Source organism: Oncorhynchus mykiss, chromosome 5 (genome assembly GCF_057628025.1).
Source record: "Oncorhynchus mykiss isolate SJ-2025 chromosome 5, ASM5762802v1, whole genome shotgun sequence".
NCBI lineage: Eukaryota > Metazoa > Chordata > Actinopteri > Salmoniformes > Salmonidae > Oncorhynchus > Oncorhynchus mykiss.
The window spans coordinates 69,106,212-69,132,724 of record NC_143026.1 but is presented as its reverse complement, the minus strand read 5'-3'; the positions used below and the strand labels follow the sequence as shown (position 1 = coordinate 69,132,724).

Genomic DNA, 26,513 nt, shown 5'->3' with positions numbered 1-26,513 from the left:
ATGTCTGTAGACTGTCGCTGCGACTGTCTGTTTCCTTGTTACACAGACATGAAAAAAGTTCAACTTTGACCCTGTCGCTGCCTCCGTTGTCATGGGTACATGGGACAGGCTTTGCACAGGCTGTGGCTGGAGCCACTGGAGCTACGTAACCATGACAACGAATCTAACATTTTCAATCAAACACCTGGTTAACAGCTAGCTGGTTAACAATTGCATACTACATAGCTAAAATACAGAATACCTACAGAATACATAAAAACATAGATTTAACACTATGGAGGACTGTATTTTTGTAGAATGGCTGTTAAGTGCAGTTATGGTACATCCTTGTCTCTATGCAGTTGAGACAAATTAATATAAAGATGCTCGGAAAGAAGTGAACTCCTGGCTAGCAATTACAAGCCAGCTTAATTCAGCCCATAAGTAAACTGACGTTAGCCGAGCTAGCTAGATAGCGAAGCTAATTCTTGACTACTTAATCTATGACGCATCAAACAAACAAACAAATATATGTTTAAATAAAATTGATTGCTCTAGCCATTCACATCCGCATACAGTTGAATTTGGAAGTTTACATACACCTTAGCCATTTAAACTCAGTTTTTCACAATTCCTGACATTTAATCCTAGTAAAGAATCCCTGACTTAGGTCAGTTAGGATCACCACTTAAATTCAATAATGTGAAATGTCATAATAATAGTAGAGAGAATGATTTATTTCAGCTTTTATTTCTTTCATCACATTCCCTGTGGGTCAGAGGTTTACATACACTCAATTAGTACTTGGTAGCGTTGCCTTTAAAGTGTTTAACTTGGGTCAAATGTTTCGATAGCCTTCCACAAGCTTCCCACAATAAGTTGGGTGAATTTTGGCCCATTCCTCCTGACAGAGCTGGTGTAACTGAGTCAGGTTTGTAGGCCTTGCTTGCACACATTTTTCAGTTCTCCTCACAAATTCTCTATAGTATTGAGGTCAGGGCTTTGTGATGGCCACTCCATTACCTTGACTTTGTTGTCCTTAAGCCATTTTGCCACAACTTTGGAAGTATGCTTGGGATCATTGTCCATTTTGAAGACCCATTTGCGACCAAGCTTTAACTTCCTGACTGATGTCTTGAGATGTTGCTTCAATATATCCACATAATTTTCCTGCCTGATAATTCCATCTATTTTGTGAAGTTCACCAGACCGTCCTGCAGCAAGCACCCCCACAACATGATGCTGCCACCCCCGTTCTTCACGGCTGGGATGGTGTTCTTCGGCTTGCAAGCCTCCCCCTTTTTCCTCCTAACGTAACAATGGTCATTATGGCCAAACATTTGTATATTTCTGTTTCAATAGGCCAGAGAAGATTTCTTCAAAAGGTATGATCTTTGTCCCCATGTGCAGTTGCAAACCGTAGTCTGGCTTTTTTATGGCGGTTTTGGAGCAGTGGCTTCTTCCTTGCTGAACGGCCTTTCAGGTTATGTCGATATAGGACTCGTTTTACTGTGGATATAGATACTTTTGTACCTGTTTCCTCCAGCATCTTCACATGGGCCTTTGCTGTTGTTCTGGGATTGATTTGCACTTTTTGCACCAAAGTATGTTAATCTCTAGGAGACAGAACGTGTCTCCTTCCTGGCTGCGTGGTCCCATGGTGTTTATACTTGTGTACTAATGTTTTTACAGATGAACGTGGTACCTTCAGGTGTTTGGAAATTGCTCCCAAGGATGAACCAGACTTGTGGAGGTCTACAAATGTTTTTCTTGGCTGATTTCTTTTGATTTTCCCATGATTTCAAGTAAGAGGTTGAAGGTAGGCCTTGAAATACATCCACAGGTACACCTCCAATTGACTCAAATTATGTCAATTAGCCTATCAGAAGCTTCTAAAGCCATGACATCATTTTCTGGAATTTTCCAAGCTGTTTAAAGGCACAGTCAACTTAGTGTATGATAACTTTTGACCCACTGGAATTGTGATATAGTGAATTATAAGTGAAATAATCTGTCTGTAAACAATTGTAGGAAAAATTATCTATGTCAAAATCTATGCACAAAGTAGACTTGCCAAAACTATAGTTTGTTAACAAGAAATGTGAAGTGGTTGAAAAACTAGTTTTAACGACTCCAACCTAAGTGTATGTAAACTTCTGACAACTGTATGTAACAAAATCCACCACCACAAACAAATATCCACCAAACTAATCTACCCATAACAGCTGCGGCCTACCTCAACAAGATTAACCCGCTAACTGGTGAATTGCATTGCCTTTACTTTTTGTCAATGAGTCTATCCTATTACTAACTGTAGAGTCAGAGTCATTCTTTCCCCTGCTTTCCCATTGGTAGGCAATTCGTTTTTTTGATGATTGCGGATGGCAGGTAGCCTAGTGGATAGAGCGTTGGACTAGTAACCGAAAGGTTGCGAGAACGTATCCCCAAGGTAAAAATCTGTTGTTCTGCCCCTGTTCCTTGCCTAGTTAAATAAAGGTCAAATAAAAAAAAACAAATTTAAAGAATGATGTAGTGAAGTGATTGGAGTCTGTTGAATGTTGCCGGTGGCATTTGTAGGTAATGTGAGAAGAGTACATGATTGTCTGTTTTCATCTCCCTAACGAGAGTCTGGTATTCTCCACGTTGCTGTCTCCTACTGTTAAAACAAATAAAATAATAATCATAAGGAATAAGGTTTTGAAGTGTCAGGAAATATATATACACATTGTAGAATAATAGTGAAGACATCAAAACTATGAAATAACACATGTGGAATCATGTAATAACCAAAAAAGTCTTAAACAAATCTAAATATATTTTAGATTCGAGATTCTTCAAAGTAGTCACCCTTTGCCTTGATGACAGCCTTGCACACTCTTGGCATTCTCTTAACCAGCTTCATGAGGTAGTCACCTGGAATGCATTTCCAGTAACAGGTGTGCCTGGTTAAAAGGACATTTGTGGAATGTCTTTCCTTCTTATTGCGTTTGAGCCAATCAGTTGTGTAGTGACCAGGGGTGGGGTGGTATACAGAATATAGCCCTATTTGGTAAAAGACCAAGTCCATATGGCAGGAACATCTCAAATAAGCAAAGAGAAACAGTAGTCCATCATTACTTTAAGACATGAAGATCAGTCAATACAGAACATTTCAAGAACCATGAAAATGGGGGTGGGGGGGGGTGGGGGGGACGACGACGACAATGTAAATAGTCTGCGTAGCCATTTGATCAGATGTTCAGGAGTCTTATAGCTTGGGGGTAGAAGCTGTTTAGAAACCTCTTGGACCTAGACTTGGCGCTTCGGTACCGCTTGCCGTACGGTAGCAGAGAGAACAGTCTATGACTAGCGTGGCTGGAGTCTGACAATTTTTAGGACCTTCCTCTGACACCGCCTGGTATAGAGGTCCTGGATGCCAGGAAGCTTGGCCCCAGTGATGTACTGAGTCGTACCGGTATCGGTCACTTTCCGACAAGTCCCGTGACACTTGTGAAAAATGGAGAACACCATCGTCTTAACGAGAATCTCCCCTTTCTACAATGGGGTCACATCAGTTTATAGCCCAAACGGTTTTCGTGATAAGACCGATTTTCTGGATGTCTCATGGTTTGACAAACACGGCTGTAGCTCAGCAACCTTCCACCCCAGATGCGAAAGGCCGCCATAGGCAGATGTGGTGGATTGAGAAGCAGCCCATGCTGAAAGGGATTTTTTTATTGACAGGGAGGGGGGGGGGGGGATCACACCATGGAGTTAATGTGAGAAGACCAGAAAGACCTGAGACACAGTACCCTCTACCATCAGACAAGACATGACTTGACACACATTTCTCATTTCCTTAGCTTTCTTACCCTTTCTTTAAACACTAGTTGTAGAATTTCACAACTAGCTCATAAAGGCCTGTGGCCCACGGGAAGATAAATCTTTGGCGTTTGCCTGTCTGTGAAAAGCAAAGAGAGCCTTTGACTTATGGAGGCTTACGACGTCCATTGTCACCATTAGGAATGGCAGGAACTCCATGGGAAAGATCCCAATGTGCTGTAGCGATCCTTTAAACACCAGCATAAAGAAAGGAGGAGGGGGGAAATAGTGGCAAGTGCATGCAACAGTTTGCAACATCTGCCTTTCTGTGTGTGTGTGTGTGTGTGCGTGCGTGCGTGCGTGCGTGCGTGCGTGCGTGCGTGCGTGTGTGTGTGTGTGTGTGTGTGTGTGTGTGTGTGTGTGTGTACGTGCCCCTGCCAGAGAGCACTTAATAGCTGTCAGCTCTTTACCTCCCACTGTTAACATCTGCTATGCTTAACGTTGCCATGTAACTCAGTAGTACAGCAGATACAGGCTAATAGAATCAAATGATCCCACGCTGCCAACCCTCATCACGTTACACGCACACATTTCATTATGACGCAACAAGCAGATTTGTTGTTAGATGATTATCAATCTAGAGTAAGCTTGAGGCTGGTGTAAAACCGAAACATACTGCTCACGTAAGGCGTATAAGTAATCTGCTTAAATCCCTATTTTCTTATCACATCATATTCATATTAAATTAGTAGCTAATAGCATGTAACAAGAGTTACATACAGTTTATGGTCAATTCCTGCTGTTTAAGTATATCATTTCGGACATTCAATTCAAACGGCAATTCTTAGCTACATGTTGTTTCTGAAAATGTTTTCAGCTGAAGTGAGTCTTTTTGATAATAACATTTTACTTTAATATATGCACATTACACATTTAGTTACCATTTGAGATTTTTCAGGTGCGGATTTTGAACAATGTCAAAGTATCTGCCATACTTTTAGTAGTAATGAACTGACTAGTCGACCAAGATACAAGACCCGCCTCTGCAATAATGTACATTTAAAAAGAGCTCTGTTTCTAAGTGAGTGTGTCTGGGAGTGTGAAAGGCCAGGACAGAGGAACAATGACAGCTGTCTGTCTGTCTCTGGCATGGCATTGTTGCTCAGGCATTTGGGCCAGGACCTGACATACATCCAAGATGCAGACTCGCTGGACTACCCCCAACTACCCCCAATTCCCCCATTGATGTTTGTTCAAAATCAATAAAAAATGATCTTGGAGTCCATATGCCATTTGGCAGCTCCATCTTGTGGCGTCATCTTTAGAATATAGAGGCCATACTGTACAATGGAGTAGCCGAGCGCATGTAATTTGTCAGGCTAATCTCCAGCACACTTACATTGATTTTTCCCCCTCTCCTGATTCCTTAGCCTCTAGTCATTATGAACACAAAAACGAACTTAATCATATAGTGTGTTAATGCATGGGTCACAATAACCTCCATGTTCTTGCCCTCTGGTAATTTCAGGCTTTCTTTATATTTTCTTCTGAAGTCTTTTTACAGGTCACTGTCCTATTTTTGGACAATGGAAAATGTGCAGTTGCGCAAATGTTGGCCTAATCTTTTCTGAACTAGAATAGAAATGTATTCAAAAATCTCTTCTTCTCTCTCCTTGATTATGTTTTCTAAACTGTATGTTTGATATGATCATACACAGGGAGTGTTCTCTTCAAATCTATTTTATATACACTGCCTTCAAAAAGTATTCACACCCCTTGACCTTTTCACATTTTGTTGTGTTACAATGTGGGATTAAAATTGATTTATTTCAGATTTTTGGGGGGGTAAATGATTTACACAAAATACTTTGTAATGTCAAAGTGGAATAAAAATAAAAATGTGAAAAATAAAACACGATCACAAATGTGTTGATTTGATAAGTATTCAACCCCATGAGTCAATACATGTTAGAATCCCCTTTGGCATAGATTACAGCTGTGATTCTTTCTGGGTAAGTCTCTAAGAGCTTTCCACACCTGGACTGTGCAACATTTGCCCATTATTCTTTTGAAAATTCTTCAAGCTCTGTCAAATTGGTTGTTGATTATTGCTAGACAACCATTTTCAGGTCTTGCAATAGATTTTCAAGCAGATTTATGTCAAAACTGTAAATTGGCCACTAGTAAAAATTCCCTTTTTTTCTTGGTATGCAACTCCAGTGTGGTTTTGGCCTTGTGTTTTAGATTATTGTCCTGCTGAAAGGTGAATTCATCTCCTGGTGTCTGGCGGAAAGCAGATTGAACCAGGTTTTTCTCTAGGATTTTGCCCATGTTTAGCTCCATTTCATTTATTTTCCATCCTGAAAAACATTCCAGTCCTTAACGATTACAAGATTACCCATAACATGATGCAGCCACCACTATGCTTAAAAATATGGAGTGTAGTACACTTTGTATTCAGAACCAAAATGTAATTGCTTTGCCACATTTTTACAGTATTGCTTTAGTGCCTTGTTGCGAACAGGATGCATGTTTTGTACGATTTTATTCTATACGGGCTTCCTTCTTTTCCCTCTGTCAATTAGGTTAGTGTTGTGGAATAATTACAATGTTGTTGATCCACCCTCAGTTTCCTCCTATCACAGCCATTAAACTCTGTAACTGTTTTAAAGTCGCCATTGGCCTCATGGTTTACTTCCTCTCCGGCAACTGAGTTAGGAAGGACGCCTGTATCTTTGTAGTGACTGGGTTTATTGATACACAATACAAACTGTAATTAATAACTAACACCATGTTCAAAGGATATTAAATGTCTCTTTTTACCCATCTACCTCCCTGATCTTTGTGGTTTATTCTGTGTTTGAAATTCACTGCTGGACTGAGGGACCTTGTATGTGTGGGGGTACAGAGATGAGGTAGTCATTCAAAAATCATGTTAAACACTATTATTGCACACAGAGTAAGTCCATGCAGTTTATTTCACTTGTTAAGCACATTTTTTTTGCTCCTGAACGTATTTAGGCTTGCCATAACAAAAGGGTTGAATAATTATTGACTCAAGACATTTCAGCTTTTCATTTCTAATTAATTAGTAAACATTTCTAAAAAACATAATTCCACTTTGGCATTAGGTAGTGTGTGTAGGACAGTGACACAAAACCTAAATTGAATCCATTTTAAATTCAGGCTGTAACAACAAAATATAGAAAAGATAAAGGGGTGTGAATACTTTCTGAAGGCACTGTATGCCATTTGAGACAAAGATTGTGTTATTTTAATTACTTCATCGTTTGTGTTGTATATAATCAAATCATTGTTGTCGAACCCTATTGAATTCTACAAAAAATATTTATATGGCCTTGGTATAGCCCACCTGATAATTCCTAACATCGGACATGTTGTATTAGAGCTAATAGACAAACCTAATTTCTCCATATATCAATGGTACTCAGTCCTGAATAAAGTATACCATTCAAAGGAGCTTACTGGCTACCTCATGCCTGCATTAATAACTGTGATGGATTTAACCCTTCTACCATCAATCAGGCTGAGAGACTACTCTGGATGGCGGTGATGATAATGTTGTTGGTTGTTTTTTGGGGGGATTACAATCCACTCCAGAGCAGAGTTTGATTTTAAGTGGATGTCCTCTATATAGTAGCTGGTAAGACACACAACATACTGTTATACTCGTGCCATTCAGAACAATGGTTCTCACAGAGCATGACAACGTGGCACAGCACTAAGCCTATTAGTCTTTTCACCTTCCCAGAGTTCTGCTCAAAATGCCACGTATCAATAGGGGTTGCTGTACTATCGTGAACCTTATTAAAGAATCCAAGCATATCCAGCACTATCACAAACAACACACTGTGAATCTGTATTTCTTGTGTTGTTTGCCAGAAGTATAATTTACACCAAAGCTCTTGAAAAAAAAAACTCTTGTGGCATCTGTGTCACCTACTCTCTTAAAGGCTTTACTCCTCATGTGCTTATCTGCTCCAGTCAAATGTATTTCTTATCGAAGAGAGTGAGGGGGGAGCCTTCTGACAATACTGCTGTTATCAAATTTCTTCAGCCGAGTCCCCATGTCATTCAGCAGTCAGATGGTCTCCAGTTTGATTGATGGATGGGCTTCCCAACAAATAAAAAGGGATCAACAGCTTTGCACCTCTCTCCCCATCGGAGACCCGAGTGAAACATTCCTCCGTAACAAAGGCGGGATTACGGATGTATTAGCTCTCCATCGACCACGGCCTCCTGCTCCTGTCAATACTTTGCACATAATAACCTGAAGCAACGATAAGGAAACAAAAGGCAGGCGAGATAGGAGCTGGATGGGAAGATAAATCAATAGGAGTGAGGGAAAGTTTTTTCAAAGACACACTGTCAGGCCTGGGGAAGAATTTCTTCGGACGAAGCGATGGGATAATGGCCCCTGACACGAGGACAATGAGCCCTCCAGGCCCATCAGGGGACTGCCGGTTGGTCGGTCGGCTGGCCTCAATAGGACCAGGAAGATAAGAGGCACAGGGGACGGTCGGTGAGTCTACTCAGCCCCACTCACAGGGACACAACACAAGGGCTGTGCTGGACCCTCAGCCCTCTGGCATCCTCAATGCTCCTTCTGTTAGTTTCTATCGTTATGCAACATGTATTTCAATGAATCGCTGATGTACTGAGTGAACAGTGTCCACATAGCTTTGCAGAGGCTCCTCATGAGTGTCTGTCTGAACATATCAAGGTTACATTCACATTTCCTCTAGCCATTCCTGATCATTTTCACTTCTTCTCTGAAAGGCCCAAGGTAACTCATGTGATTTATGGCTTTATGTGGACACATTTCTGGAATAGTATAAAGCCTTTCCATTTACCAACCCTGAGCGACTACCGGAAGTCTATAAGTGTCTCCAGTGACAAAGAAACATTTTGGAGGATTTGTTGGTTCACAAATCTGGGGAGGTTATACAGTACTAATAACTGGATGAGAGGAAGTCAGGGTAATTGTTTCCCCATTCCTAATTAATTAATTTCCCTCCTGTTTCACAAACCATCATATGTCTGGTGTTGGAAGGTGCAAGTAATAAAGAAAGAAAGAAAGAAATAAAGAAAGAAAGAGAGAGAGAGAGGGGGGGGGAACTAGAGCTCTGGAAAATTAATGAGAAATGAGAAAAGAGGGCTATGCATGTTCTGTCTGCAGAAGGCTGTCACACAAAGACACAATAAACCCTCGGAACAAACAGGCACTTCAAAAAAATAGCCCAGAAACAGTGAGCAAATTCAATTACAGAAGTAATTAGAAGATATAGGGCAAGGCTGCCTTTTGGGACTGTGCCAGAAAACATGAATTAATAGGAGTGAATAGGAGGAGGTTGCACTGGTAATTAAGAGGCAATCACCTATGTCAATGAATACCTTAAAAAAAACACAGAATGGAAACTATTAATTCAGTGATCAAAAATATTTTGAAGATGATTAATACAGCAAATTCATTTTCAAAGACTCATTTCTGGAAAGATAGCAAGACAATTGCACATAATGTGCTCCTTCTGGCATTTATATTGCTAATTAAATTTTGATAATTTGCAGAGGCATTTGAGAATTATCTGTAAAACAGCAAAGGCAGCATTTGGCAAATATTGTCTTTACTGTTTAACAGTGCTTTCAGTTCTTGCACCAGCAGAGATCTGATAAAAGCCTGTCTTCAAACTGAGACCTTTCAAAGCAAACTGAGCAAAAACTTACAATTTCACTTCAACTTCTCTTATCATTCATTAGTGCCTCCTCCTAATGAGACAATAGCAGCAATTAAATTACCAGATAAGAATAAAATAAATAATAACTTTGCTGATTTACCTCCCACGGGAGAAGCTATCGTTTCTGCCTGATGAATTTTGTATAACCACACACTGTGTTTGTAAACTAATTAATCCATTGACAAAATCCCGAAAGATGAAAAGCTTTGAGCTCCATAAAGAGGTAACAGATAGAGAGGACTAAAGCGAGTTGCAGATTAAAAGAGTGTTGGAGTAAATAAACAACAAGCCACATTGCACTGTGAAAAATAGTTTTGTGTCGCCTACGCAGAACATACAGTGAGTGTACAAAACATTAAGAACACCTTCATAATATTGAGTTGCGCTCAGTCAGAAGAGTTGCCCTCAGAACAGCCTCAATTTGTCAGGGCATGGACTCTACAAGGTGTCGAAAGCGTTCCACAGGGATGCTGGCCCATGTTGACTCCAATGCTTCCTACAGTTGTGTCAAGTTGGCTGGATGTCCTTTGGGTGGTGGACCATTCTTGATACACACGGGAAACTGTTGAGCGTGAAAAACCCAGCAGCATTGCCGTTCTTGACACGGTGCGCCTGGCACCTACTCAATATTTTGTCTTGCCCATTCACCCTCTGAATGGTACACATACACAATTCATGTCTCAATTGTCTCAAGGCTTAACAATCCTTCTTAAACCTGTCTCCTCCCCTTCATCTACACTGATTGAAGTGGATTTAACAAGTGACATCAATAAGGGATCATAGCTTTCACTTGGTCAGTCTATGTCTATGTATTGGAATGTATGTTTCATGCAGTCAGTGTATATGGTATTATTTTCATCCAATGGTTCTCAATCATAATCATTCTTATTAATCATTCAGTTCTAAATAATGATATGTGATAAAGAGTGTGTGCAGTGCTGGAACACCACTGGCAAGACATGGTACACGGTACAGATCATGGCGGAATTGCTATAGACTGAAAACCTAAACTTTGAGCTCTATTCATTCATAAGTCCCTGCTACTGGAGCACATAAACAGAGAGAAAACACCTACTGTAGCAGTGAAGGTGCTCCTTATACCCTGAGTAGAATTCATTTAAGATCAAACTCGAGTCTTATAATTTTCATCATATCTATCTTTTGAAGGAAAGAAATGGGGACCAAGCAGGGTGCTCCAATGAGATGAATTTTAAGTTCAAGATCTTTGAGGATTAGCCTTTCTTTTTGTAAAATAGGAGATTTCCATACACAATATTTCCATATTCATACGTGTTAGCATTTAGAGCCACTTTATGACTGATATGAGAGGAAAATTCCACTTAATATTATCAACAGTGACGATCTGGGGTCATAAAAGCCCAATACCCTGAAGGGGATGGATAACACTAATATGCTTTCACATTTCAATGGGGAACTAGTCCCTTATTTACAGCAGAAAGTATATCATTTACTGCAGAGTGTAGAGAGAAAAGTGGATGGACATAGACTGACTGGCCCTCAGAGTTTATCATCATCGCCAAGAGATGAATTCTGAAAGACCAATTATCACTTAAATGGAATTAAGCCCAAAGATGGACTGTCATGGTCAACATTCTATTTTCCCAGTCAAGTCTTGAGGGAGCATCGCTCTGAACCAAAGACCCAAAACAAACTTAACTGGAAATGTGATTAGTGTTTAAAGTATCCAAATCATTAATGATCAAACACGGCACTCCGTTTCAGCACGGTCATGTGAGGCAGAGATTATACATGTGATCTGGAGGCTTAAACGATTTAGTCAATTATGAACGTTATCTAAAATGCTTTAATTTCCTATTCAGCCCTTCCATAGGAGCGTCACATTTGTCAATGATGCGTGATTAAACACAGATTGCAACAACATGAGATCTGTCACATCTGGTGGCAGAGGGACCTGAGATCTTAACGAAGGAATGAGGGAGGATTCAAACTTTCCCTCTTCAGCCTTGGCATCCGATTAACACCAGGCTTTGGTGGGATGCCAGCGATGGGGCCATCTGTGTCCCTTAACCCTCAAGATGGCAGATGTAGAAGCAGATTGATTTTCGATTCAGCTGGATACACAATCACTGCTTCATGAACGTCAAGTGCGAGCTGTGACTTGCTACCGTTTCCTGTCATTTTCAGCCAACTCAAATGAGGCAATAAATCACATCTGTACCCAAATTAAATAATTTTCACTCTATACAGGAGAGAGAATTTACCTATAATAGAGACTAGGGTAATTACTTATCCTAATAGCTAACTTTAAAAAAGTTTTTTTGTATCCTTTGATTCACACTAGATGTGCCTTGTGATTTCAACTATCCATTACAAATTTTCAACAATGTTTCCATTTAGCAATGACAATGTGACATTACTATGGGTTTACATGATATCAGATGGAACCATGTCAGAGGTAAGGGTGGCCAGGTCTTCTCCACAGTCAGGGGGCCAGTCTCAGTCAAGCAAGCCAGCCTCCCCTTTGCCTTTTCATTTGTAATATTGAGCTCCGTATCTTAGCCCCTGCCTGCACCTCACTGACTTCCATTCAATATCCAAATAACCGTGTTTTTGTGGTGGTAATTGCTCTCGTTTTCTCAGCGCCCCACGGTGGCTTTACTTCTTACCAGCCTGCGGTAGATGGAGACTCCTCTGGTCCCAGTTTGTGAGTGGTGGAGACTCCTATGGACCCATTGTGAGAGGTGGAGACTCATCTGGCCCCAGACTGTGAGGGGTGGAGACCTCTCTGCCCCCAGACTGTGAGTGGTGGAGACTCTTCTGGCCCCAGTCTGTGAGTGGTGGAGACTCTTCTGGCCCCAGTCTGTGAGTGGTGGAGACTTTTCTGGCCCCAGTCTGTGAGTGGTGGAGACTCTTCTGGTCCCAGTCTGTGAGTGGTGGAGACTCTTCTGGCCCCTGTCTGTGAGTGGTGGAGACTTTTCTGGCCCCAGTCTGTGAGTGGTGGAGACTCTTCTGGTCCCAATCTGTGAGTGGTGGAGACTCCTCTGGCCCCAGACTGTGAGGGGTGGAGACCTCTCTGCCCCCAGACTGTAGGTGGTGGAGACTCTTCTGGCCCCAGTCTGTGAGTGGTGGAGACTCTTCTGGCCCCAGTCTGTGAGTGGTGGAGACTCTTCTGGCCCCAGTCTGTGAGTGGTGGAGACTCCTCTGGCCCCAGACAGTGAGGGGTGGAGTCCTCTCTGGCCCCAGTCTGTGAGTGGTGGAGACTTTTCTGGACCCAGTCTGTGAGTGGTGGAGACTTATCTAGCCCCAGTCTGTGAGTGGTGGAGACTCTTCTGGCCCCAGACTGTGAGTGTTGGAGACCCCTCTGGCCCCAGTCTGTGAGTGATGAAGACTCCTCTGGCCCCAGTCTGTGAGTGGTGGAGACTCCTCTGGCCCCAGTCTGTGAGTGGGAGCCTCCTCTGTCCCCAGTCTGTGAGTTGTGGAGACTCTTCTGGCTCCAGTCTGTAAGTGATGGAGACTCCTCTGGTCCCAGTCTGTGAGTGGTGGAGACTCTTCTGGCCCCAGTCTGTGAGTGGTGGAGACTCTTCTGGCCCCAGACTGTGAGTGTTGGAGACCCCTCTGGCCCCAGTCTGTGAGTGATGAAGACTCCTCTGGCCCCAGTCTGTGAGTGGTGGAGACTCCTCTGGCCCCAGTCTGTGAGTGGGAGACTCCTCTGTCCCCAGTCTGTGAGTTGTGGAGACTCTTCTGGCTCCAGTCTGTAAGTGATGGAGACTCCTCTGGCCCCAGTCTGTGAGTGGTGGAGACTCCTCTGGCCCCAGACTGTGAGTGGTAGAGACCTCTCTGGCCCCAGCATGTGAGAGGTGGAGACTCATCTGGCCCCAGACTGTGAGTGGTGGAGACTTTTCTAGCCCCAGTCTGTGAGTGGTGGAGACTTTTCTGGCCCCAGTCTGTGAGTGGTGGAGACTTTTCTAGCCCCAGGCTGTGAGTGGTGGAGACTCTTCTGGCCCCAGACTGTGAGTGTTGGAGACCCCTCTGGCCCCAGTCTGTGAGTGATGAAGACTCCTCTGGCCCCAGTCTGTGAGTGGTGGAGACTCCTCTGGCCCCAGTCTGTGAGTGGGAGACTCCTCTGTCCCCAGTCTGTGAGTTGTGGAGACTCTTCTGGCTCCAGTCTGTAAGTGATGGAGACTCCTCTGGCCCCAGTATGTGAGTGGTGGAGACTCCTCTGGCCCCAGACTGTGAGTGGTGGAGACCCCTCTGGCCCCAGTCTGTTAGTGGTGGAGACTCCTCTGGCCCCAGCATGTGAGAGGTGGAGACTCATCTGTCCCCAGAGAGAGGGCTGGTGGTGGGATAGTGTGTTCTGTGGGCTAATAAGACTCTTTTCAGCTCTGCACCACATCTTCTCCACCACACATATCAGCACACAGCCAATGACACCTGACACCCTCAAGCCATACATAGGTTTCTATAAGAGATGGTGACAGCAGAGGTCTTCCACGCCTTTTCAATCCACAGCGGTCCGAACTACAGTCCCACTGTAACGTGTTTCATTGACTGGCTTAATATCATCCAAATTGACAATTATGACGTGGTATAAAAGAATTAAACAAAATATTTCATTTTGAGGAGGCAACTGCAAAACAGCTGAATAGCTCGTAAAAATGTTATTCCCTTATGTCTCTCCAACCATGGGAAAGATCTGACCCAGCTGAAATTCCCCAAAACTCCATCAGAAGTTGAAAATTGAAAAGCCATTGATCTTTATTTTGAGACAGTCCAGCCCTTTGTGATGTGAGCAGCACAGCCACCCTTTTTCCATGTGGGAAAGGAGAAGTGTCCTCCCTGCTGTTGACCTCCAGTCTATGGGAACACCCTGTCTGGTCTTCTTGCCTGCCATCCATCCCCTGGGGACAGGCCGGACAGAACTACAAGGCTCCCTCTGGACTGTCCAGGAATCTCAGTAATCCAACATGCAGCATAGCACACCAACAGTCATGCATACCCACACACACACACACACACACACACACACACACACACACACACACGCACAAAGGCAGGTAGACAGATGCATGCACACACTCAAGCACACAAACACACACATCACAGTGTGTTTGACTTTCTGCATATTGAAAGAGATTTACACTGACAGTAAAATCCCACATTTCAATCATCTGTGTTATCTCAGTACAGATAGCGGCAGACAAAATCTGCTATTCAAAAACTATTATTGTTCATCTAACTGGCCATTTGATTTCCCTCTAATCTTATTTCCCTCATATCCCGTTTTTGAACAGGGAACAGTTTCAAGTACTGTCCAACATGCAAGCTGAATTCCTATGACGCCCATGAGCTGCTGGGCCTGGCTGGCTGGGTGTGCAGGTCTCCCACATACAGATCATGTCTAAACACTGTATTGTCCACTACCGGGAAAAACAATCCCCTCTCTGACATTCCCAGCATGAAATGGAAACTAGTCCAAACTGAGGAAATTGTTTTATTTGTCAACTTTACCAGTCACATGTATTTAGGTTTGGAAACTAAACCGTGAAAAAAACATAAATGGCACACATTTCCGCTTGGACAAGTTGTTTTGACTGTACATGGATCGCCCTACTTTCTTCCAGGAGCACACACTTCCATGATTAGTTTTACAACAATTGTGATAGCGATTCACTGATCTGCGAGATCAGACATCACACGAGCATTTGGCGCTTCATGTGGAGAGGCTGCTGTGGTGCTCTTTGTGGACTGAGGGGGGAAAGAGGCTTAATTCCTCCAATGTTAATGTAGAGTAAATTCCTTGTTGGGATGTGGCGGCTGTCGGAAGCTGCCGATGGCCGGTGTGAGCCAGGGTCAGAGCCGCTGCTGGAGATTAGATTTTCTCTCTGCCTGTCCAGAGAGGGAGAGGAGCGCGACGCAATGAGGGGGATTTGCGCTCTCAACCTCGAGGATAGATGTTCCCATCACAAAAAGCCCCACCGCAAATTGCACTTATTGAATAGCTAATTTGGCAGTCTCAGTTCAGCGGGGCTTAAGAGGAGAGAAGAGTGTGAGGAGGATGAACACAAAGCTGCAGAAAACAAAAGGCAGCAGCTCCTGCGAGGCTAGGACTGGATGAGGAGAGCTGCGCCCGGCGAGAGGAGAGGAAGGAGAGAGGAGAGGGTGGGCTGGGGGGCTTCCTGGATGAGGGGCATGCAAGCAGCACACAGAGCATGAGTGAGGCTGCCCAGCCTGCACCCATTGTTTTCTGACATGCCACTACCTTCATTAGCACTGGAGTAGCTAGTCGGCTGTAGGGCAGATAGTCAGTCATCCGTGTGTAACTCTTCATCAGACTGTCATCATGGACAGCACAAAGTTACTCACAGCAGTCTCAACTTTTTAGCCATCGTTTGATATAAGAGCGTGCGATACAACCCAGGTAAACAAAATACCTGAAAATATTTTCTATCCCAACTGGGGAAGAGTTGCTTGCTACTTCAGCATAAATGACTACAAACGTGCCCAAAAGGAAGGCCTTTTCTTTTCACAAGACCTCAAAAGGCTTGGCATGTACACAAGATTAGTAAAGTTGTTTTGATGTCTCCTTGCCAGTAAACTCAATTCCCGTGATCAAAGTGGATCTGTAACATGTTAAAGCTGATCAAAAGCACCGCTGAGATTCTGAATCAGAAAACAACTGACTAGAAATTCCTAAACTCCAGAACCTAAGAACGTAATACCCTTGAATTACCATAATAAAAGAATAACTGCAATAGTAACTACATTAAACATAACAATAATATTTGTTGAAGCCAAGCGTATCTGTATAATAAGCCACAGAATTAAATCACAGTGTATGATGTTGATAGCCGACTGGTTTATTGACACAGTGCATCTGTTTAAAACACGTGTCGTCTTGATTGGAAAATGCTTAGAAATTGTCATAGCCTATATGAAAACAAAAAATGCTGCAGTGCTATGGGTTAATAGTAATGTAGCACCAAATCCACTTCTGCTGCTTTTAGAGTTGAAAAGTTTGAGTGAGTGGAGCTGTTGCCAGCAGCCATATGTTTTCATAACTACTCATCTCCCTCCACTACACCCATCAGTCCCCATTAGCAACTTAATGTCCACCCTAAAACACCAGGCATGGAAACAGATGTGCTTTTTGGACCGAAACATACGTGGAACATAATGGAGAGCACATCCACTGTCCACCAGGCTTACCATCACCGGACCACATTAACAGTTATTCTCTTTTAAAAATGTCACTTGCTTGCACTGCCGACAACTTGGTCTTCTGTTAGCATGTACTCTCACTGAGTGCACATAATGGCTGAAATGGATGATGAAGAGACAGAGGCAGGAAAAAAATACACACATACACAAAGGAGTCCTAAGAAAGGAGCCCTGTAATGTGGTACTCTGCTGCTCAGACCTGAAGGGGTAGGAGGCAGCATCTTTACGGTGTATCCAAGCAGCACTAAAATACACTGTCCGTGCCCAGTCAGGGCCATTTTTCCAAGCCGCAAGGGCTCCTGCATCCTTTACACTACACTGGAAACCCTTTGTACTAATTGCTAGATTGTACCAGATTTTCCAGTTCAATTCCACCCTATAATTGTCTGACAATGATGGGCAAGGAAGGGGAAAACTTCATGCTCCAGCACCGTACGGGGCAGGGGATTGAAAATGACTCAAGGAAGTGAGTCACACATCTGTGTGTGTGTGTGTGTGTGTGGGGGGGGGGGGGGGGGGGGGGGATGCCGACTCCACTGAAGCCCACTCTCCAGCGAGCACAACCGAGAGGAGAACCAAGCCTCCCTTCTATCCCACCACCACCCTACTTCAAACATACATCCTCCTTACACCTCTCCTTTCCTCCACCCCACACTGACACACCACCATTTAGAATGACTAGAATGACACGCTTACACCGCAATACTCTCAATCCTCTCACAAAATTTACTTTGATGTGGTTAGAAAAACACTAATAACTGACAAGTAATACGTACATCAGTCATATATAAACAATACCCAAAACCACAGTAATAACCACATCATATAATACGAAAAATGTACTATATTAATTTGATTTCCGAGGAACTGCAATTCAGTCTGTCTTTTGCTTCAACAAATGATTTTAAGCTGCATGTTCGATTAGACCTTCCCTCGTGTCATCTAAGTGAGAAGTGGCCCACCCCCATTCAGGCAGGCTGGCTACGGTCTGTCACTCTGCATACTATCAGCTGAAGAAAGGATAAATAAATAAATAAGTAACATTACGTCTGTTTGACTTAAATTAATGTGCAGCGAGAGACATAACTATTTTACATGTGTGCTGGTGCAGGCACAGAGCACCTGCAATCCAAAAGGAAAAAGGTACCAGCATAGACCAGCCCTCTCGCCCTCGCCCCCTCCAGGTGCTAGTCTAGTCTACAAACAGCAGTGAAGTAACTGAGCAAGAGAGAGCACATACTGTAACACAGACCCACACACCCTGCCTGCCACGAGCTGCTCTTACCCGACTCTGCCCAGACCTGCACCAACACAGGAGGTATGGTTATTGATCGTCTGCATTCCAAATCAAAACAGCCAGCATGCTCGTCTTTAGTCGTTCCACACACTCCATACATACATTTGCACCTGAGCACAAATTTCCTCACAGGGTCAAAGATCCAGAAAGAAAGAAAGAAAGAAAGAAAGAAAGAAAGAAAGAAAGAAAGAAAGAAAGAAAGAAAGAAAGAAAGAAAGAAAGAAAGAGGGAGAAGCAGAAAGAGAGGGAAAGGGAGAAAGGAAGAGAGAGACCAGCATACAAGAGGAGAAACAGCTGTGTAGTAGCAGTCAGCTTACCTTTTCCCCGCACTGCTCTTAGGGCCTAGACCTGCAGACACATCCATGGTGGTCTCCCCCTAAGCCCAGAGCCCATATTGAGTGAAGCAAGGCCGCCTCATGACTCCCACAGCCCGGCAGCTCTGCGCTTTAGCAACTAGAAGAGCACAAGACTAACATGTCTTCCCCTCTGCCTCAGCCTGCTTTAGTGTAAGGGGAGCTAGGAATGCACTGGCTATAGACTTTTGTCCAAGCTGTAGGTCTTTTTTAGTGAAGCAAGATTAGTTCATACAAAACTCAACAATACAGCACCGAAACCCATTGTTGATATTCAACATTTTTCACATAGCGGGACAGAATAGACAATACGGTAGCTAGGAAACCATGGGCTGGATTACAAACTGATAATATCTCATCCTTTCGCAGGCCTGTAATCCTTTTCATTGAGCGGTGGACGGAGCAGACGTAAACCAAAATCAATATCGGTGTAACTGGACTGGGGGTGCGGGGGTGTCAGGATGTTTTCACATTGCTGCACCCTTCACAAGATTTTTGTTGTTGTTGAGATTCAGACGGGCTTTACACTACAGATCTGCTCCGCTTGGAAACAGACCTGAATAGACACTTCTACATAAGCCAGTCTTAGCTTGCTTTCAAAATGATGACTATCACAAAATACTATACTGCTATAAAAAAAGAGTGTTTGTTACAGTACAATTTACAATTGAACAAATCAATGTGCAAAACTGCACTCCCCCCCAACCCAAACAATGTGTTTTTATGTGAAATATGTTTCAGGAAAAATACAGAAACATTGGCACCAATGTGCATTTTAATTGTAATATAATTTGAGTAATAATAATAAAGTATATTTGCACAGGCATTTACATAATAACCCAAATGAACCTTTAATTGTTTGATAATTTAACATCAACATTACAGTTGTGAAACATATATTCAAACAGGTATGAATTATTCCAAGTTAAAACCACAGAGGCAGGTGAAGAGCAAAAGGCTGATGAGAGATCTTACCATGGCTGCTGTACCTGTGTGACTGATCCACTCCCTGCTCTGCTCCAGCTGCCATGTTTTTCCAGGGCTCCTGAATCCTCTAGGGTAGCCAGAGAGAAGGGATCGTTCAACCCCTTTCTTTTCACCACTTCTGCAATTGACCAATTGACAACTGATTGATGGTTATCTTTTCACAACAAAAAAGGGAGAAATTACCATCTCTAAAGCTATGTACAGTAAAAAGCCCCAAGAGTAAATTACATGTTGCTAAAATCCCTCCTTCACTCAGTCCTCACGATGGCAGGCAAACAAAAAAGTTTCCTTTTTGCCACTTCTGGGGCACTGTAGATTTGGCCTTCCCTGCCAACTGCACAGAGAACTTGACAGCTTCTTTAAATGGGGGAGCACAAAGGGCCTTGAATGAGGGATGGTACCATGCCGGACGGCCATTCTCCGGAAAGGCCTATTCTTTGCATTGAAAACAGAAGGCTTGTGAAAAAACAGATAAGCCATATCTGAATAAGAGCTGGGACACTGCTTCAAGTGACCTTGGGGAGGGGGAGATTCTATGTAGCGAAGCTTTTCAGATAAGCACAGTGCATTCTCTGCATCCAAATAAACAGACCAAATAGAAGCAGCACAGTTGCTTATCAAATCTTTGCTTGGTTGAGTCACCTTTTCATGCATCCAGTGCTCACTGTGTTTCATCAAGATCAGTCAAATAGAACAGTGAAATACATCAGGAGCCCTCCTCTCATTAATACATCTACTACACCTAACCATGCACTATCCAATGCAGTGACAGTGACTTATTATGCTTAAGCAATTATTTTTTGCCCCTGATGGTCTACATAGCACATACCCCCCATCTCTGAGCATCCTGAATGGCCTGAGAGTAAAGAAAGGAGAAAGTAGGGATGGAGGGGGGCTGAGGAGGAGGATGTCTGGGGGCCAGTGATGCAGGCAGCCCCAGCCCAGAACACTCAGCTGCCAACAGGGGCCAGGGCTCGCCTCTCCTCTTTGTATGGAAGCACAATCCTCAAACCCCCCTTTTCCTTTTCACAGCCTCTCAATCAGAGCAGATGGGACCCAACCAAGAAGACATCAACTTTGGAGGAGTAGAGTCCTCTATTCAAGGACCCCAGTTAGAGAGAAGCTTCTCTGTCAAACAGACCAGTGTTTAAGCATGTTGCTCCAGACATAACGCCCTAATGTATGAACATAATATGTAATAGGTAAATATTGTTTACAACCGAACCCAATGTTATCTCTAGAATTTGACATACAGTTATTCCCTACTCAAACAGAACGGAACATACTTCATCCTAATTCTTTTGATTTGTTTGATTTCAATTCCTAGATACATGATGCGTCAGCCACGTTTTATTAATGAACCGCTGTAGGGAACTCTCAAATTGATATAAACAAATTGATAACAGGAGAAGGGAAGCAAAGGGTGTAGATATTGGCACCATGCTGTTTTCCTCCACTTGGTAACAATCTGTTGGGTTTAATTGTTCATTCATGGTATGAATACTTAAATAGGTGGCTCAGCATCAGGTCAGGATAATGACTCTATCCTTAGCTACTGAACCCAAATTGCTACTCGTTTCATGTTACCATGGAAATATTCCACAATGTCTATGATTACACTTCAGTGTTACATATTGAGGCATACTGTAGTTCGCAATGAAGACATCTCCACACACACACTTCCATTCTCTCTCCTTTCTCCTTCCCTCTTCCTCTTTCATACACACAGGCTTGATTCCTTTACTGTATGTCTTGATATAATTGGTAACATTTTAAAATGAAATAGGGTTTAAATCAGGGATACATGTGGCCCAAAAACCAAATAAATCTAGTGGAGTCAAACCAAATTGAAAGATAACATTTTCAGTTCAACAGTCTTGGCTGTCTGATCCTGTGTGTTGTGGTCCTCAGGTCAGAGCCACTGATCGACCAGAATACTGAACAAAGCAGTGATGGACAGTTGGACACACAAGGTCAGGAACATCTCAGCCTTTACACACCATCTATCACACATCAGGCCTGGCGTAAACACAACCTGGGCTCTCACTACGTCTCTCAGCATCGATCGCTTCCTGCCACAACATCCACAGCAACACATAGTAAAAACGTTCAGACATATCATTTTATTTTCTCTCTACTCCGTTTTTTATGAAATTAGCTTTAGCAGAGAAAGGTAAAACAAAACAATAAATAACACATGAATAAGACATTGCAATAAATATAGAATATTTGTCATTTATACATATGCGTTTTACCATTTTGGTGTGGTTTGTGTGGGTGCAACATCCATGACGGAGCCTATAGAAAATTCTTGATGAAGAGCCTGCCTGTGCCAGTGCCAGCCCCTGAGGCCTCTGTCCCCTGCCTCTGTGGCTCTCTCTCCATGGGGAAATGTGATTACATGTGTATGAGTGGTAGGTGCTGAGCAGAGAGCGGCTGACACCCGGGAGGCACACTTTGCCACCTCCATGTAAGCCTCTTGTCCAAACAAGTCAGATCTGGGGGTGAGGCAAGACACCCCAAATTGTCTCTCTCAGTGTGACCCTGTCAATCAATGAGGATGTCGGTTACCTCCGGAGTGACAACACAGAAATAGCCATCATTACCTGCTCCCAGACCATTATCCATGAAGCGTGATCATCAAATGAGTGTATCCAGACACCGTTTAAGAATATAACTGTCATAATATTTCTAGACACCAAGCTGAATGCAAATTACAAAGAGGAGAAAAATACAACCATGATTTGATTTGGGCAGAACAGAACATCAGATTCCTCAGTGGGCTATAGAGGCATTCGCTTACATTCATATTGTTGCTGACAGAGATAGAATGCCAGAAGCCGAAGCCTTGTGTTTTCCTATGGCTCAGTGGTTGTTAGGTTTGATAACATTGCATTAGAGAGATGATCTTTGTCAACACTGCCCGGCTAATGTCATATCTCCAATGACACTGTACACGTCACTACACTCAATTGGGAAAATGACAATGGGAGCATAGGGGTGCAGTATAACTACATGGACTGCTCCACTGCAGCATGAGAGACTGGGAGGTAACCTGATCCAGTCTCTGGTCTTCTTGCACTGCCAAGCAGATATTACTCTGTCTACAGTTGACAGCCAGCCCATCCCCACCTGGCTGAATCTACACTACTCGTTACGGTTAGATCTCTTTACTCTTATATATTTCACAATTTGTTGTGTTACAAAGTGGGATTGAAAAATATTTAATTGTCATTTATTTTGTTATTGATCTACATAAAATACTCCATAATGTCAAAGTGAAAAGAATATTCTACACATTTTTACAAATTAATACATTTTTTATAACAAAAATATGGAAACAACCATCCACTGTAACCTCACAATGCACACTTCAAAACAAATGAGAGCGAGAGGGAATGAAGGAAGGATAGAGGTAGGAAAGGAGTGTGGTATGGACTTGTACACATCAATATCATAGGGATGTTACTAGATGACATCACATGCATAGATGAATATTAACAATTTACCTTACTGAAATATGTAAATATCATTTCATAAGTATTCACCCCCTGTGTATAGGCAAGCCTAAATTAATTCAGGAGTCAAATTTGGCTTAGCAAATCACATAATAAGTTACATGGACTCTACCCTGTCCTCTGTCCTCCATACATACAACATCTGTAAGGTCCCTCAGTCAAGTATTGCATTTCAAGCACAGACTCAACTACAAAGACCAGGAAACATTTCGAAAGCCTCAAAGAGTGGTAGTGATTGGTAGATGGGTAACATGAACACATCAGACAATGAATTTCTCTTTAAGCATGATCAAGTTAATAATTACATTGATGATGTATCAAACCACCCAGACACATTAAAGATACAATTGAATGATCAGCTATGAAAAGCCAACTGACATTTACTCCTGAGGTTCTGACCTGTTGCACCCTCTACAACCACTGTGATTATTATTATCTGACCCTGCTGGTCATCTATGAACGTTTGAACATCTTGGCCATGTTCTGTTATAATCTCCACCTGGCACAGCCAGAAGAGGACTGGCCACGCCTCAGAGCCTGGCTCCTCTAGGTTTCTTCCTAAGTTCTGGCCTTTCTAGAGAGTTTTTCCTGGCCACCATGCTTCTACACCTGCATTGCTTGCTGTTTGGGGTTTTAGGCTGGGTTTCTGTACAGCACTGTAAAAGGGATTTATAAATACATTTGATTGATTGAATTGATTGAATTGTCTTGAACTGAGCTGAAGGACAGGAAGGAAACTGCTCAGGGATGTCACCATGAGGCAATTGGTGACATCCCTGAGTATGGCGTTCAATGGCTGTGACAGGAGAAAACGGTGGATGGATCAACAGCATTGCAGTGACTCCACAATAATTTCCCAAATTACAGAGTGAAAAGAAGTATAAAATGATACTGCAAAAAATACGGTAAAGAAATACTTTTTGGCGTAAATGCAAAGCCTTATGTTTGGGGCGAATCCAACACAACATATCACTGAGAAACTGCCTCCTTATTTTCAAGCATGGTGGAGGCTGCATCATGGTATGGGTATGCTTGACATCAACAAAGACTGGGGAGTTTTTCAGGATGAAAAGAAACTGGATGGAGCTAAGCACAGGCAAAATCCAAGAGGAAAATCTGCTTCAGTCTGCTTTACACAGACACTGAGGGAGGAATTCACCATTTAGCAGGACAATAACCTGCAACACAAGGTCAGATCTACTTGCTTACCAAAAAGACAGTGAATATTCCTGAGTGGAAGTTACAGTTTTGAGGGGCGGCAGGGTAGCCTAGTGGTTAGACTGGACATTGGACTAGTAACCGGAAGGTTGCAAGTTCAAATCCCTGACAAGGTCTGTCGTTCTGCCCCTGAACGGGCAGTTTAACTCACTGTTCCTAGGCCGTCATTGAAAATAAGAATTTGTTCTTAACTGACTTGCCTAGTTAAATAAAGGTAAAAAATTAAATAAATCTGCTGGAAAAACTATGGAGGACTTAAAAATTGCTGTCTAGCCATAATCCCCAAAACCTTGACAGCATGTTGAAAAGAATATTGGGCAAATATTGCACAAGCTATGTGTGCAAAACTCAATCCAGTGCAGTCAGAAATGTATGTATATTTTCACACTATGAGGTTGGAATAATATTGTGAAAATGATGACAGTGCCTTTTTAGTGTAAAAGTTGTTTGATGGAGTTGTGGGATGGAGTTTTGGCTGTAAATTAGTTAACAATAGACCAATAAGAAAGATAGTTCCAAATCTCTCTACCAATAATAGCTAGTTTTCAGTTTTCCCTCCCAGACAGTCCAATTAACATTTTTGCTTGAGAAATTGCTCTTTGCTAAGAAGCTATTTTTGTTTCTTTTTGTGTTTTGAAAGGTACTTAACTGGTACCCAGAAATGATTTAATATTGAGATACAAACGGCTGCATTGGACCTTTAAGGTTCAGACACAATGAGAAATCTGATAGTGATAGGTACTTAACACCTCTGCCCAGAGTGGCAGCAGTTAACATTTTGTTGTTCAATATATAACAGTTTTATCTCCAAAGCTGCTGCCTGTTAGCTGTCCAGAGTCAGTGGAGTAGCTATCTATGTTGTGCTAAATGGCAATGCTAAACATTTAGCCAACGTTAGCTAGCAAGCAATCTGGCAGTATGGGATAATGGAGAGTGAAATAAATGATTTATTAATCTTGCTAGATACGGTAGCTAGCTGGGTAAAGCATTTAGTGTTGTGTGCATTGTGATGAAAAGGGGGTGGATTACACCAAGAAAAGTTCCCTATTTTTTCCTTGTCACTTCTGTGATTGGCTCAAAGTTATGTTCTCAGTCACTGATGAGCATTGACATTTTACCAGTAGAAATGGCAGGTTCGTTGTGAAGAAATCCAAGGGGGTGAATAGTTATAATAGACACTGTACTCTTTACAGTTAGATCTCTTTACTCTTACTCTTTACCGTTACATTTAGACATCAGGAGGTAACAGGGATTTCAAATAATGTTTAAGTCAAAGATTTGCATCATACTTAACATTGTTTAAGTGCAAGGTCCTTGACAGGCCCCCTGAGATCTGGGCTTTGCTAAGTCAACTCTCTGTCACACAATAAAATTAATATCTTACACACTGTTGTAGAAGATTTCTAAATCTTTGGTAAATAGGCCTAGGTACACCCCAAACGCTACAGTTGTGTGAGTGAGTGAGTGATAAACAGAAGCTCCAGTGTGGAGGTGAGCCATTTCACACCCTGGTGAGTGAACATCAACACTAAACCCTGAGGGGAAGGTGTGAGCTAGGCCAGGGGACTCTGTTCTCTCAGCAGGGTTGGGGGGGGTGAGAAGCATTTCTGTGCTCACACCTGGAGGACAACCTGGTGGTAATGAGCCACTAATGGCCTGGGGCCTGTAGCGGCATCCTCTGGGTTATTAGCATGGTGTTACTATGTTATTAACAAGCAAAAGCCTTTTCAATATGCTTGAAGAGAAAAAAGATTGTCCAACCCATTGGGTATCTCATTGCATCTCCATATGCCACCTCTTAAAATATCCAGAGAGACGGAATAAAGATCATTTTAAAGTGTAACATTTCTGATAGCCAACTTTCTAACTCTGACCATAACTTTGGGACTTTATGGAACTCCCAGAAGGCACAAGTTACTGAGTCGTTTGATTGTTTGATTTACACTGAAGACATGACTCTATTATTGTGTTGCAGAATTTGTGAATTTGGTCTCTTGTATAATAACTTCTGTACATTAATTTATACTGGATTAAGCGTCATTTCGTTATTTATGTTTCAACACTTCCTCCATCTTATTTCATTATCAGTTCTTTTTAGGTCTTGGTTCCAAAAGTTTATATATTTTTTCCAAGAGATTGGCAGTTGGATTGGCTTTCTGCAAGGCTTTCTTCAGGGAAGATTTGATGGAGTGAACATTTCGAGACATAGAGGTGATACAGTACATATTTTGATATTTAAATACATGCTTTGATAGACAACACTTCAGAATAAAACCATAGGATATACCACATCCTCCTGATGTAATGTACAGTAGATATAGATCCAAATTGATTAACATTGCGCTGATAACTATAAAGTAACTACCTGGAAATCTCCAGGTAGTAAAGGCCGTTTCCTATTCCA

General features: G+C 42.5%; 1 long non-coding RNA gene across 11 annotated transcripts in view; it reads right to left on the bottom strand.

The window, feature by feature from the left end:
- Window positions 1–26,513, bottom strand: part of LOC110524410 (uncharacterized) — a 100,766-nt gene that overhangs the window by 35,353 nt on the left and 38,900 nt on the right. For 4 of the 11 annotated variants that reach the window (XR_016496263.1, XR_016496266.1, XR_016496259.1 and 1 more), the window contains exon 1: window positions 18,351–18,562. The exons of 1 other annotated variant lie outside the window; for it this stretch is intronic. This is a non-coding gene — a long non-coding RNA (uncharacterized LOC110524410). Of the gene's footprint in view, window positions 1–18,350; window positions 18,588–19,361; window positions 19,492–26,513 lie in introns of those variants that run through there. 6 more of the 11 variants (XR_002473584.3, XR_005051835.2, XR_016496260.1 and 3 more) reach the window with 5 other exon arrangements.